This window comes from Triturus cristatus, chromosome 10 (assembly GCF_964204655.1).
Source record: "Triturus cristatus chromosome 10, aTriCri1.1, whole genome shotgun sequence".
In the NCBI taxonomy this organism is placed as follows: Eukaryota; Metazoa; Chordata; class Amphibia; order Caudata; family Salamandridae; genus Triturus; species Triturus cristatus.
The window spans coordinates 494,584,509-494,600,606 of record NC_140593.1 but is presented as its reverse complement, the minus strand read 5'-3'; the positions used below and the strand labels follow the sequence as shown (position 1 = coordinate 494,600,606).

General features: G+C 42.7%; 1 protein-coding gene and 1 long non-coding RNA gene across 6 annotated transcripts in view; one reads left to right on the top strand and one right to left on the bottom strand.

The window, feature by feature from the left end:
• Positions 1–7,008, bottom strand: part of LOC146789641 (uncharacterized) — a 66,335-nt gene extending 59,327 nt beyond the window's left edge. Inside the window, exon 1 of the long non-coding RNA XR_014970133.1 lies at positions 6,704–7,008. This is a non-coding gene — a long non-coding RNA (uncharacterized LOC146789641). The remainder of the gene's footprint in view (positions 1–6,703) is intronic.
• ZMYND11 (zinc finger MYND-type containing 11) overlaps positions 1–16,098 on the top strand; it is a 785,443-nt gene that overhangs the window by 100,493 nt on the left and 668,852 nt on the right. The window contains exon 1 of one of the 5 annotated variants that reach the window (XM_085631942.1): positions 7,054–7,327. The exons of 2 other annotated variants lie outside the window; for them this stretch is intronic. The gene's annotated coding sequence lies outside the window, so the exon portion shown is untranslated. Of the gene's footprint in view, positions 1–7,053; positions 7,620–16,098 lie in introns of those variants that run through there. 2 more of the 5 variants (XM_085631943.1, XM_085631941.1) reach the window with 2 other exon arrangements.

Below are 16,098 nucleotides of genomic sequence, written 5' to 3'. Positions count from 1 at the left end.
ATTAACCACAATGCAGTCCCCCTCAAAACTTTTTGTTTGTGGGCCAATCCACCTCACTCTTCGTGTGATTAAGATTTGTTCTGCATTAGCTGGTGAAAACAAGCATTTAGAACTAAGCCAGTGAACCACTTTATTCTTTAGGCATTCTACTGACTCTCTAATTCCAGTTTTCAATGGGGGAACATTTACCAGAACAGCCACGTATGCGCAGCATGCTGGGGGGGGGGGGAAGGTCAGTGGTTAGTAGCTTTTGGGGGTGATTGGAAGGGTACTTATGTTTGTTGAATGTATAATTATCTATTCGGGCTACATGGTTTTGGGTTGCTGTAGGTGTCTCTGTAGGGATCACATTAGTGGGCCCCATCACTTGATTGGCCTTAGAGTTCCGCCGAATCTGACTGGAAACTGAGCTTGTGCCAGGTTGGTCACCAAGCCCCACAGACGTATTGTCATTGAACATCTTAGTATTTTTGGGTCGCACCTCATTTTTCCCTAAAGCCTGTATACTAGTTATACTAGATGAGTTATTACAACAGGAGATAGCGGTCTCCATTTCCCCCTCCAATTGCGCCATTTTCTTTTTAAGAGGTGATAATAACTCATTTACAATAACTGTTAGTTAGTCCCAAAATGGTTTCAAGGGGGGGGTTATTCATGTCATTGTAATGGTCAATAGGCCCCTGAAAAATTAGAAATAAAATCAAATGAAGGATCCAGTCACGATGAGGAGAAAGGCACTTGCTCTAGTAAATAAGTCTATGAGCAGGAATATAAGGAGCATTAGTCTCAGAGAATTGGGAAATGTCTGCCTGCAAAAGTGGACGGGGCAAGTGATCTAACCAACTAAACAGTTTTACTTAGTTAAACAAGAAATTGCACACAAATAATACATCCTACAGGTTCCCATTGAACAGGAACCAATCAAAACTACACTTTCACGTCAAATACTGGTGCAGCCTTCTTTCCTGGAAGCAGGCAGCCAACGTCTCCAATCCTACAACCTTCAAAGTTATCACAAGCATTAAAAATGTAATAGGTCTCGCTTTTCATTAAGTTAAAGCCATTTGCTTTGCTATACAATACCATTAGCAAAGCAAATGGCTTTAACTTAATCAAAGGCGAGACCTATTGCATTTTCAATGCCTGTTTTCTCATGGGACTTGCCCAAGCACAATCACATTTGGTAATCATGCCTATGAGAAAAATATTCTTAAAAGTATTCAAAAGGTTCCCATCAAATGTTTAGCAATTTGCTTTGCTACAGAAGAAAATGATTGTGATTCACCAAAACATGCACATTTTGGCAGGACGAAAATCACAAAGTGTTGCGCATTTAGCACATGGATGCATCTATAAAGCAAATACCCTCACGCCCAAAATTATCTGCCTGTAAGTATTCCCAATTAGTGATGTAGACCCCACATTTCACTGTTGGATAAATACATGAGAGGAACAAAATTGCACTCCCCCCTCCCCCCTAAATTAGCAGTGGAGATGTAAATCTTTTGTTTCACATGGACTGGCTCACAGAGACCCATACACATCAGTGATTGCCCAGGTGTGACATTCGTGAAGGGACAGCAACCTGATGGCATTAGCAGGCTCATGTAACTTCACTCACTTCCGTCCTGGGATATATGCACTACATATGAGTGAGATTGCGCCCTAGCACTGATATGCATGGACAATCGACACAACTCTGTGTGCTGGTGTAGTACTGATGCTATGGGCTTGCCCAATGCCTCTGGTTACTATTGCAAATTTGGGACCTACGTTTTGTGAATCCACAATTTTATGCTCAGTCGCTGGTGCATTTTTGAAAACCATAAAAGCTTTAAATCAAATCTGAAAAGCTGCGACTCCACTGCTCAAAATCAGGTGATGCTAGACTGACTTTTACCTGAAGAGCTTTACATACCGCCCTAGGTCTAGATGTGTACAGGGTGCAGTTTGAGCAGTTTCTAAGGATGCACAAAGGATACGTGTAAACATAAGGGGCGCTGCTGCAGCAGGCTTTGATTTTCAACCCACCTATCTATGATGTAGGTCAGAGAGAAGATGTGCGTATTCCAAGCACATGGCATCCGTTCCTGTTTTACACACAACCACAGTGGCCAGAGGAGAAATATATGCAGTGCACCTCCAACTATCTCTCGCTCCACTTCATCCCAATCCAGACATAAGGGCATAATGGTGTACCCTGCGTTTTCTGCCCCGTGACGGCCCCATTAAAGCGCAGGGGGAGGAGTGTTGCTGGTGAGATTAGGTGCCGATAGCCCGCTCCGCTCCTTGACAACCGTAGTTTAAAGTGGAGGGAGGAGTGATTGCCACTGAGACGGCAGGTACGAGCGGGATGAGGCCGCCGCCCCCGAAACTCCTGCCGCCCGGGCGGACTGCCCCCCCCCATGCTACGCCACTGAGCATATGTCTATGGTGGCTCACTGTCATCAGTTAAAATACAAGATCTTCCAATGATTCGTTTTCTTACATACATGATCGCAGTGACACAATAAGAGCAGAATGTTACTCAAACACAACTGTACACCTCCTACATAAAATATGCTCGCAAGTGACAATCTTCCAACCAGACACAACAATAAAATACATTAGAGGCATTCTCTCCGAACCTACGGGCACTGGCAGATGACAAGGTAAGAGCAACACTGGCCATTGTGCATAAAACCACATAGCTTTCCACAGAGACCACACTAAACCTCATAATCCACAATCCTTCCAACCAAGCACAACCTGTAGCACAGCATGTTATCCACACACTAATGCACTTGGACATCCCATCAGGGGTATGAAAAATGATTTAGATGCAACTAGAATACGATAAAATCCACAGGAGAGTATAAGACAGGAGGAAGACCAAAGAGGGAACATTAAGGATACCAGTGCAAATAGGTAAGGACAAGAACAGTGAAGAATGGAAAAAACAATAAAAAGATATGCTCTTTTGTTGAGAGGGAGTTGGATTTAGACAGGAAGTGACAGAGGGAGACAACGGCAGAGAGAGGGACAGAAGAAACAAGCATTGAAAGCGTGCGTCATCGCGATCGCTCTGAAAGCTAAAGTGATCGCGATGACGCACGAGTTTTCAAAGTGCTGCTGAAGGCTAGCGGTTCGCGCGTGCACGGTCGCGTGAACGCAAGCGCTAGGCCAGCCAGCAGCACTTTGAAAACTCACATACAAAATGTCTCTCCCGAGCCAGCGCATGCACTGGGCTCAGCGAGACCTAAAAACATATCCATTACTTTATAAATTAAAAACAAGACCAAAACGATAAACATCCAACACACAGTACTTAAAAAGACAGCCATCCTGGGAGGGCTAATTTAGATAATTATCATCTGCTTGGCTGAATGAAAAGCAAATGTGCCTTATCAGTTAATCTGCAAGTGTAAAGGATGCTTAGGAGTAGTTCTGGCTCTTTGTGATGACAAAGATTGTTTGTTTGTTGAGTGGAAGTGCATAGAGTTAACAACGGGGCTAGGAAGTTCGGTCTTTTAATTTTAACTGCATTTACACAGTCCTTAGTGCCCCTAAAGAGGTGTTGAAGGACATTTATGTAAAAAAAAAAAAAAAAAAAAAAAAAAAAAAAAAAAAGGGCATTACATACGCTCTGGTATTACGAAAATCTACATTTTGAAAGCACCATTTTAATGGAAAACTATTTGCATGTTTTGCAGCATTCCATCTTACCCTGTGTGTAATGAAAGTATAAAACATTGACTTTACTTTGGAAGAATAACCTTAAAAAGGCAGTTCCTTGAACTTGGTAACTCCGTCCGGTGCTACTGCGGTGCTGAGAACAACAGAATCCAACAGTTCCATCTGAACGTGCTGGTCGGGGTGTCGGCAGACTCGTAAACAGTACATTTTCATTGCGGCCAGTCATGTTGGCGTGGGTCAGTTGTGGAAACCGTCGCGGTGAGAAGAGGAGCCGTGCGGTGCCCTCAGGTCACGGTGCAGGCAGCGGCTCAGTGATGGTCGTCCAGTGGCATTGGTGAGACCAGAGCTGCGGTGCGGAGTGAAGGCAGCACTTGTTGCGGTGCTGGCAGATCACGGTGAAGGTGAAAGGGCTGGTTGTGGGGAGCTGGTGTCGGTCGGTCCAGATTGCGGTGTGGGACGGTGCGTCACAAGACTTATGAGCGGTGCCCCCAAGCCACGGTGCGGTTACAGGTGTTGAAGTTAGCGTGCAAAGATGACGTTGGTGAGACCAGGGCGGCAAAGTGAAGCAAGGCGGTGAGGAGTGCGGTGCCTACAGGTCATGGTGCAAGCAGCGGTTGTCGTATGCAAGACCAGGGTTGTGGTGCGAGATGCAGCGGTGTCCTCTGCGGTGACTTCAGGACACAAAGCCAACGGAGTCAGTTGCTTTCCCCCCTCTGTGGCAACTGAAACCACGGTTCCAGAGGTGGTACCCAGAGGTTGGTGAAGTCTTTGCAGTCCCTGAGACTTCAGAACAGGAGGCAAGCTCTACTTCAAGCCCTGGGAGATACTCAGCAACAAGTAAAGAAAGTTCAGTCCAGCCCTTTCACTGCCCAAGGCAGAAGCAGTAACTGCAGGCCAACCCAACAAAGCAACAACACAGCAAAGCAGCAGTACTCCTCCTGGCAGTTCTTCCAGCTCTTCTTCTTGGCAGGTTCCTTGATTCCAGCGAGTTCTAAAGTTCTGGGCCCCAATATTTATACTCAGTTCCTCTTTGTTCTTTTGGGCAAAGAGTGTCTGTGCACAGCCCAAACCAGTTCCATCCTCTCTGGCCCAGCGTCCTGGCAGGAGGTGGAAGCAGCATTGTCCAAGGCAGACGAGGCCCATTCAGGTGCAAGGAAATCTCCTTCCACAACTCTAAATACAGCCCAGCCCTTTCTCATCCAGGCCGAGACAGGACACACGTTGAACCCCCTGTGGCTGTCTGATGAGAATGCATATCCCCAGCCTCAGTCACTCCAAAGCCAGATAGTCAATCTACAAACCCAGCAGTGGCACAAAGGATGGCTAAGCAAGGAAATACTAACTTTCTAAAACTGGCATTTTCAAACACAGAACATAAAAATCATCTTTACTAAAAGATGCATTTTTATATTTTGAGTTCGGGCATACTTGTCCCAATGGTAAGATATGCTTATAAGATATTAAATAGGATTTCTTTTATATGGAAATCTAATTTGTATTGTGATGGTTCTTATTAACTAATAACAATAAACAAACTAAAAAAAAACTATAGGTAAACTCCCATTCTATGGGACAGATAGCCTTTCCACAGTGAAAAACGAAACAAACTGTAATTCGCTACCAGGACGTCGCACACACCAGTACATGCCCTACCTTTAATATACCTGGCACCCTGCCCACAGGGGTACTTTGGGCCTACCTATGGAGTGACTTACATGTAAGAAAAAGGGCAGATTAGGGCCTGGCAAGTAGGTGCACTTGCCAGGTCGACATGACCGTTACAAACTTTGCGCAGACACTGCTGTGGCAAGTCTGAAGACCCTTTGCAGGGCTGCTTGGGTGAGTGGCACCATCAGTACTGCAGGCCCATCAGCAGCATTTGATTTACAGGCTATGGCACTCTCAGTGCACTTTACTAGGGACTTACTAGTAAGTCAAACATGCCAATCACGGATACACCAATCCATAATACAATGTACAATAGGAACACTTGCACATTAACACTGAACAGCAGTGAGAAAGTGCGCAGAGACACTAAACCATCAAAAACAGTCAAAACTAGGAGGTCAGAAAGCAAAACGACAGTGGAAACACACCAAAAGATGCCAGGTCTAACAGGGGCATTTATGGTTGTCGGGGACGACGAGTACCAGGTTCTACAAATTTTTGTCAGAAGGGGTCCTTACTCCTAAGGTTTAAGAAGGGGGTCTCGGCATCGAAAAGTTTGAAGACCCCTGAGCTAAAAGAAAAACTTCAATACATTGGATTGCAGCCAGACCTCCCATCCCGCGTGGAACAAGAAATGAAGGAGCTAGCAGAGTGTAGTTGTATCAGTCTGAACTGTTTACAGTTGACTGATATACATGATTGCACTGCAATTGTTAGAAATGATTTGTAAGCGAATCAATTGAACTGTAGTACTATGCTTGAAGAGGTTAACGTGTAAACTTTGATTCGTAAAAGTGCAAATTATGCTACAGATGGTGGATTAAGTGGCTAATCGATAAGTATATGGAATATTCCGCTCCGCATAACAGCATAATTACAGTGGCCACGATTGATACCAGTACGAAGAATTTTTGACTCGTAAGATTACATTTCTAGCAGCCATAAATGTATCCACTTCTGTAATGGTCTGTTCCCGAACATCTACAGCCCCATCGCTCCTAGAATTTCAAACCCATACACTAAGAGAACCCCATAAACACCCCTCGAACATCTCACCATTTTCCTCGATCGCTTTTACCGACAGACACCCCACTTTCCCCGTCTCCAACACCATATTTTTAATCTTGTGACTACCTTCCAACAATAACCGCCCACCTACTAGTTTCAGTATTCTTAGAACCATCCCAAGTGCCTCTCTCACCTGTATCGCTATCTGAAAATGACTTGTTAGCCAAAATGCGAGAAAGAGACGCGGTGAAAGCTGGCAGTGAGAAGCAAATCCCATCACCCGTCATCCAAAGCTTCTTTTCTACCTCCCGCCAGGACACCATGGCGGAGCTTTCCTTGTCCTCATACTCACCTTTCAATAAGAATTCTTGCCTACCGAGAACAGCCATGATATGGAAGAGCTTCGCTCCCCGAGGCGCTCCCTGCGGCGTTAGCCCTAGCTCAGCACACCGGAAGGCGCTTCGGCCACCAGTGTTCAAAAGGACAAATGAATCCGTAAAAGCGACAGGAAACCGGACTCAAGACTGAGGCAACATATAGAGACAGTGCCTTCGCTGCACTAGACGTGATCTCCACCAGTCCTGCTGCTAAATGACACTTTATTGTCACTCCTCAACAAGAACTAGACTGCACCAAAGGAATGCCGGAAGGAGCCACAGGACGCGACGTGATCGTGACGCAAGATTCGGCCGGGTGGTTCTCGTCGGCAGAAGTCTTCTCACCATAGCTGCGGTGCACGGAGATGAGGGAGGGGGCACAGGAAGCTAACCACTCGTGACGCAGGGAACAGGCCGGGTGGTTCTCACCGGCGGAAGTAGTCAACTCACCATAGTCGTGCAAGGGAAAGAGTGCTCCAAGGGGCCACAATCTTCTCACCAACAGCGGCCCCTTCGTATGGCCGCGTCACAGGAGTCTTCCAGCTGTCTCGGGTCAAGACACTGGTGAGAGGAACCGACGGAGGCGGGACGCGCAGCAGGTACATTTCTGTGCCAAGTGCACCTCTGCATTGTATTGCATTGTGATGCACTTGTATTTCTATAGCGACTCGTTCCTTGGAGGCAATGCCAAAGCATCCTGAAGGGAGGAATCCTGTTTCCTCAAGCTATATGGAAAGCCGCGGCCTCCCTCTGCAACCTCTGTTCCTGCAGGCCTGATCTACCAGGGGCTACAGTGATGTGCCAGAGTGCAAAGCTAGCCCACCGACCGATCAGGGCAGAGCAGCTATGTTCAGTGTCACCCCTGACCCTCACAGCATTGGACCGCTGCCGGTATGTTCAGGTCTCTGCAATGGCCCCGGGCCCTAAACGAAGTCGATGGCATGACCAGTAAATCTCCCTTACGTTTTCTCAGTTTCAAAGCACTTCTTACTTTTGTGTTGCTTAGACCAAATTATTTAGTAGGATGTCAGGAAATCTCCAGCCAGCATCTATTCTTTGTTGGTTTGAATTTCAGTCAATCCAGTGTACTAAGGGAGAATTTTAAGTACCACGTACGTGAGACTAAACTGTCTCATACGATTTTTCCAGAATAGGAAGCCTAATTTAAAAGAAGTAACATCCAAAGTGAAGTTCTTGAGAATCCGTACCATCAGACCAACTGCACGCCCCATGTAAGGGATTTGTTTGGTATGGTACGACACCTACTCTGGCCGTATGTCAGACAAGCAGTGGCGACACTCAACATTTTGAACAGTGCACAGCAATTCCAAACTTTGTCGAAGAGTTTGACACCTGTGCACCTGTATAGAGCATACTTATTATGCCTTGGCTTGGTTGCTTCTCTTTATATGGAAAACCTAAATATCAAAACAAGCAGCAGCTACAGGTTGCCGATGTAAACTATCACATAATTGATAACGGTGTCAAAATTCACACATCCAGTCTCTATTCCACTTGTAAATTCCTCTGAGTTAAGCATCTGCTGCAGAGATTAGTCTGTAACCCACATGGCACTCATGCCTTAAATGTAGGGTCTGTGAATGGTTACAGCTAGTGCTAGTATACACTGCTGTGCGTGTTCTGCTGGGAATAGAAGATTGCATTTGCTGTCTGCTGCGAGAGAGGGAAGCTTGCTTTGTTATTCGCACGTTTACCTGTTCTGTGAGGATACAAAACTTGCACTGCTCCTACCTGATTTGTATGTGTCCTGTGATGGGGGAAAGATTATTCTGTTTCTGCTGCACCTTTCCTCTGAAGGAGGGACGCTTGCACTATTTATGCCCATGGTTTACCTGTTCTATAAATAAGGGGTATTTCCACTGTTGTTGCCCCATCTTATTACAAAAACAAACCATATATTAAATGCACTGGCATATTAGGCCTTTTAAACCATGGCCTGTTTTACAAAATTTGATGTGACATACTGAGATCTGTAGTCCCAAGGAAGGCACCTACCCCCATAGGTCAGTATTGAGTGTTGACACATGTCTACAGAAAAGAGAACAATGTCTGTTGCTTGACCCGCATGTTTTTAAATTTATGTTAGGGAAACACAAGTAAAAACATTTAGCTCAATTACACACACTTTTAAGTTGGGTTTGACATCTGTCAAACGGGGAACATAAATGTTGAATAAAGGACATAACCTCACCCAAAAAGTGGAACCCATAGCCAAAACACAGTGCAACCACTAAACAGTAACATCCTTGGATTCTTTCTAGTGCTAGATGTGGTACCCATTGATAAAACATACCATGCTAGGTAGGTGAGGATACATCACCCTATGTCAGTACATGAATGTACGGTAATTCCATAAGAGGTTTACTGTTTTTTTGGCAGTACTGTACTTCTTCTAGTTTTATACCCGTTTACAGAGAACGTACAACGGTCCTTTAACTCATCACTCTCTCTTTAGTGCATTAGCTACTAGTGTTGTGCTTGGTCTGTATGTGTGAGAGAACAGTATGATGTTACTCCTGCTACATGGCCTTCACTTATTTTTTGGAGTTGGGGAAGGTTTGCACAGCTGCCGCCTACGTTGTACCTTTGTGTGTTGTAAACCTCAATGTAAAACTTTCCACTACACAAGCGACAAAATAATTTGAATTGCCAATTTTATTTAATGCATGATGTGAATAAAGGAGTGAACCTACATACAATATGGGAGCAGAGTTTACTTTTGGTTTTATATATGAAACAAGCATCTTCTGGAATGGAGTAGACGACTTTGTCAAATTTTAAAGTATAGCTGACCAGTGGCTCCTTTTTATTATATATAACACCTACGGGCAATTTTAGCCAACATCACTTTGCATACAGGAGTTTTGAGCCCAGAATGAAAATTTTCAGTGCAAATCTATAAGCCCCACAATGTAACGCACTGTTTCCTGAAAAGTCAGGACTGTATTGTATGTTCTCAAGTGTACTTGGCAAACTTGTGAAATCCAAAATAAAATTAGTTTCTGACTTGTTTTCTTATAGGGAATTAAAGGTTAAACAGCCCAAAAGGTGAAAGGGCAGATATAGCATTTCAAGGTGAGCATCCTACTTTTAAAGGGCAAAAAGTAACAGTCGTGCTAATGGACTAACATTAACCCTCCTTGAAAAAAGAAATAAGTATGCCATTATTTACCAGAACAATGTAAGTAGCAGCCTCTGAAAGTATCTGAAGAGGCAATGAGAAAGGTAAAACAGTGTGCTGACACCCTCTTCCTGAGCCCATCCTGGGCTTAAAGGTTGGTGTGATTTTGGTGAAACACCTACAACACTACTGCGATGCACACTGCCTTGGAGAGGCGCAGTGGGTGCTGCTCCTCTGTGAGGGCAGCCAGTGCATACAAGGACTTGGGTAACTTGTGGTTGAATAGGCAGTTGGGCACCATATTCTCTTCAGCAAGAAAGGGACACTGCATAATCGGTTGTTGCTTGTGAACTTGCATCAATAGCATTCACAATGCAAATGGAGCAAAAACTGCATGAGGCAAACAAATGTCAATCCCGGTTTTAAGGCTCTAAATGTTGAACAAGCGGAACAAACATTTGTGAGTGAGGAAACCATTTAGGGATAGAACAGTCTAAAGGAGCCAAAGATTCCAGGGTAGCCAGGAGTGACTAGGACAGCAGATCTTTGTTGATGTCATATTACTCACAAAATCGCTGCTTCCTCAAACTAACAGAATATAAGGACATACAATTTGCTTATCCAGCACTCTTCGTAATCATTATGTTTATTTTTCACCACCCATTTAACTGAAACTAAACGTATACTCCTGTTAGTTATGATCAGAGCAACTTGAATTATGCGGCAGGGGAGGGCCAAATTATTCTGCCGAGCTTAGTAAATTATGCAACAAGAAAAGGTGAATTATTTGGTGTAATGCTGCACATTTTGTGATAGTATTACTTCATTATTTTGGCATGTTTACTCTTGTTAGCACTGTGTGTGCATTGGTTGCACCTCATTAGTACCAATTTAAAACCCAAATACAGTAATAAGCAACAGAAAGGTAGCCAGCCAACCTTTTGCAAAAGGCCTTCCACTGAGCAGCAACAAGTGTTGCTGCGTCTTTAGTCATATTCGTACCGTTTAGCTAGAAACAGTGTTTTTTGGTTAAAATCTGCAGATTATGCAGCATATGATGGATTATGTGGCAAATCAACAATTATGCGAAAAACGCCGTGGCTGCACAATCCCATAATTCTAGTTGCCCTGGTTATGATCCTGAGTTATCTATGAGGAGCAATGAAGGTAGATTTGTGTTGGATTTATTGGGTACCTGCTTTTCCTTGGTCCTTTTGTTCCTAAAAATGTACCTATGTAAGGTCATTCCAGGCTGCTGAAGAGAAGGTTGCACCGTAACTTGGGTGTTCATGCAAAGGGCCTGGTGGCGATCAGTGTTTGGGTGCTTTGTTAATGGCGACTGGGAGACATTAAGTTGTAGTTACATCCTGTACATTCATACACCGCAACAAACCAACAGGAACCCGAAGGACAAATCCAAAATGACAAGTACATCATTTCTTTAACGAGAGCACTCTGCCAGCAGCAACATTAGAAGCTGTATTTGTCAGCTCTGTGCATAGCAGCATTGTGTGTTCTTGAATGCCCTTTGAAATGTAACCTCATTTAAAAGTTCCATATAGCCTGTCCCTTTTAGTGAATTAACACCTACTCCGTCCTTGATCCTACTACCCCTATAAATTACCATCAGACTGAGGTGCCAGCTAATCATCTAGGTTCCAGTCTTTTTGCTTTAGTCTCTTCTTATCCCCAGTTTCAATTAGTTCTTTTTGAGTGCTCTCATGTGCCTAATAAAGATTTGCAACACATAAGTAATTAGGAACTCCTGGAATTGGTGCCTTATCCCTTACTTCTGAGCTTAGGAGATCCTGACTCTATCTCTAAGATGCTTAAGTAGCTTTGTTTTACTAGGAGATTTTTTTGCAGTGCAATTCCAATTGTTATATTTGAAAACTCATTTTTGAAACAAAAGCATTGGAATTAAGAGAACAAGACGTGAGATCCTGCCGCCATTGCCATTAAATCCAAGGCTTTATAAGTTGCCTCTCCCAACAGATGTGACCATCCTATGCTCTAAGAAGAAAATAATGTTTACAAGGGCTGTTTCTCATCTGCTTCCTTAGCCAATCAAAGGAAGCAAACTTTCAAATGTATTTAATTCATGCGTAGTTAATTACAAAAAAATTACAAGATCATTGGTTAATAAGTAAATATCAATATGCTACACGTCTATTTCCAATTACTTTTAAAATACAACCGTTTAAGATACAGGTTTAACCATAAAATAACTGTTAATTTAACTTCAAAAAGCAAACTTGAATCCCTGTGAATAAAAACAAACCCAGTCCCACTGAGAATTTAAGGGAACAGGGCACATAGTTTCATACTCACTGTTGCCTGGAAGAACATCATACAGGATATCAATTTTTTGGGCCATGGGTGGGTTTGGGCTTTCTCTTTCTTTTCTGACCCACCCACTCCACCATGCCTCCCAGGAGACTTTTCTGAGGAGCAGAGGCTATTGTAATTGGGAGGCATAGATTTGGTGCTTTGAGCAGAGATCAATTTCTGTTCCTGCTTTTTACCAGTGATTGGGTGGTGGGGTGGGGAAAGGGTTTCTGTGGAGACTTGTCCGGTCTTTGCACAGTCCTACAGTCCTAAACCTCCACCTCTAACGTTCTGAAAATGCTTGCTAGATAATGTCTGTGGCTGGTATGTTTTCTGCTGTCTAGCGGGCTCTGCTCCGCAGATAAGAAAGATGCCAACCTTCGTATTTTTGTATGGAAGTTACACAGGATTTTTGCTAGGTTTGATAAAGGCATGCTTAGTACTAGTCCTAGGGACTCCCTTTTGATTTAAGTTCACCTCTTCATTTTTATCCAGGCTGCTTTGTTTGAATGACTTTATTGTAGCATTATTGTAATGCTTTCCTACCTATTGTCAAAGTTCAAATATTTATATCTACCCAGACATCTGGTTGTTAAAGCTACCTTCCCCTTTGGCTCATTGAACACTTGTCTCTTTCAATTCCTTTTAAACTCTGGGTTATTCAGTCAGTGAGGCAAAATTCACTTTCTGTGCTACAGTTCACATGTGGGGCCTTCAGGGGAATATCTATTGGAGGATCTTCTAGGGAGGAGGGAAGCTTTACAAGTGACCTGTCTCAAATCCTCGCTATATCGTTGTGAATTCAAGAATGCTGTTTATATGTGATGTTCCAGCTGCTATGATTCATTCCCCCTCTATTGACCCTGGCATGAGGGCATAGACCCTCCATCTCACTTAACTGGACGTATAATGGTTATTGTCCATGGACATAAAGTAAAAAAAACTCTGTTCTTATCAAGGATCTGGAGATTCTTGTAACCACAGACTCCCTGAGTGCAGGCATAGGGCCACGATGGGACCTCATTGCCTGTAAATCTCCCACTGTTATTTGTCTGCTGTGTTCTCAAAAAAGGGTTTTGCCATAACTGCACAACAAAATGGTTACAATCTACAGGTAGAATATCACTACATTTTTACTAGAAATTCTCAATTTCCTTAGTAATGCATCTTCGCACTAGAAGTGTATAGTTGGCCCTTGCAGATGAAATTTGGTTGACGGCTACCTCAGTGGGCTAACCTTTACAAGTGGGAGCTGCAAAAGAGTGGTGGAGGTATTATTCTAGTTTGTTGTGGACTGAGTGGGACCCTTTTCACCCACAGAATACCTTCTCTTTGCCTATAGGAATGGGTAAGACCTGTGTTCTCGAAGTAAATCTTTGTTATGATGTGAGAAAGGGAGGTAGTTTCTTTATGCCAGATAGTCTCCAAGTCTTACTCAAAATACCAAAAGAGACACAAATGATGGACGTAATGCAGACCATATCAAACATTCACCCTCAGTCAAGCGATCTGGGTTAAATCCATTGTTCTTTTGCTCATCATGCCACCCAAGTTTAGACCCAACCACATGGAAATTAGTCTTCACCCTGCTCCTCATGGGAACAGTACAGCCCGAACTGCCAAGCCAGGTCCTCCCTAGACCAGGAACAAGCATCCTGGGACTGGTTTCGGGGTATCACCCTTCATCCGGTCAGTATTAAAACTCCTTCAGTCAAGGTCAACAAACTATTCGTGTCTTTCCAGCCATATGTTCCACTGGATATGATCTGCAGATTGATCACTTAGGCAGTTTTTGCAAGTACTTTGTGTTACATCAGATGCTCTGTTTAGTCAATCTATGCTGGTGAAGATTTTTGACTAGGATTGTGCTCTGTGGTTAGTGTTTTTCTGCACCCCCCCCCCCCCCTTCTATCTGCATATTGTATTTCTCTAGGGTCTGTCAGCAAGTCTTAAGAGAGGGGATTGGAATATAGCATCAAGTACAAATTCCTCACCACATTATTCTTGAATGCTTTTATCCCCAGTCCCATTGATCTAGGGCACTGATTTGTGAATCCTGCTCCCTCGCAGCGAGTTTTGGACTTGGGTATGGGCAAAGTGAAACAGAATTGGAGTTCAGGTAAACTGATTGGTATGTTTGTGAACAGTGTATATGAATGGGCTTCAAATTAAAAAATACTTTATGCTATTCGTATTTTCCATTTTGGCAATAGCTTCCTATTGATGTAAAGGAAGGAACATGAAAACCATTATGGTTGCTACTTTTTTTATTTATTTGTTTAAGAACCTTAAATAATACACACACTCTAGTATTCGCAAAAAATCAAAACTGTACCTTGTATGTGGGAATGGACTGTGTATGTGGGAATGGGGTAGGTTAAAACTAGTGGCACTTTAGTCGGTATAAAAGGGTACAGTGAAACAATTGATAGTTTTTGTCAAGACATTGTCAGAAAGCGTTTTAGGACATTTGAATGGTCTGACCCTCGTTTTTTTAAAATCAGAAAATGTCTAGATTACTGTCATTAATTCCTAAAATTCACATTTAGCTCGATGTATTTCAGCAGTTGGCTCCAGTTAGATCATCATTTGCCTGTTAAAGGAATCTTTGACAGTCCAACAGGTGTTACCTTTGTCAGGATGAGAAATGTTAACCCAGGTGAAGCACCTCATGTTTCAACTTGCATTGCTAAACACATAGTAGCTGTGGAATCCTCAGAAATAATGATGAAGATGCAAGCGCAACCATGGATGGCATATTTTGGTTCCAGCAGAGAACATGCATATTGTAATGATGGATAGTTGTGTTTTTCCCATTTTACAAATATTTAAATTTAGTAGATTTGTAATCTTGATCCCATGACACTCAAATGCTGACCCACCTCGAACTTTTCATTTAAATAAATTAATCTGCGTAATTTGTACATTATAAGCGAGCAAATATGGATGAGACCCTCCAAATGAGCACAGGAATCACTGGAGCTCAGTTTGTGACCTTGCAGGATGAAAAATAAGTTCTTTGTGAACTTGCTAAATAATATCAAAACACCACTTGAACTTTGCACCTGTTCTGTAATTTAAACATGAAGATGTAATCGTGTTAAACGCATTTGTTTTGAGGCAGGGGTTTCCAGATTTTTGTTATTGTTATTAGAGCTAGCATGTGTAGAATTTTGATTATTTTTAGCACATTTACCTCAACAGTTATGTTTCTTGAGTAAATGATGGATTCACAAGTAGGTTTTGCTGCTGGCAGAATCTTATTATAGATTCTGTGGCGGTGAAATAAATGCCATCACCAGCCGCTCAAAATCTATTATTGCAGGAACAATACAAAATTAAATGGATGTAATTTCTTAACACTGCGGTAACATTTTCAAACATATCATCCTCTCTTGATATTATTTATCCTTAGCCTAATTCAAATTTTTCATTGACTTCTTTTTTGTTTTAATAGAAAATAATGTTGTTGCTTGCAAAATTATCAAATTCTGTGTTGAAAACTAAGATTATAATTCTACTTGTTTTTGAAGGTAAACTCATTGCAGTTACAGTTCAGCTGTACTGGGTGTTTCTTTCCCTTACTGAGAGTTTTTTAGCCTTTGAACCAACACTGCGTCCCAAAAGTGGATTGTAGAGTGAACAAAGTTCATAGCATAAATGTTGTAATTTGAGGAAAGAGAAATGGTACAGTGTAGTGTTGTTTGGTTTAACCCATAGAGGCGCCTTGGGTTCTCATTGTATTTAATAATAGGTTTGAAGAATGTTGTGTTGTGTTTTTTAGAAATGGTAACTTGTCGGACTTTTGACGAGTACCCCTTTTGGAATTGTGTTGCACCTTTTTGGCCTTTTGAGAGTTGATTGCAATTATACTCGGGCTGTATTGTTTCAACACTATGT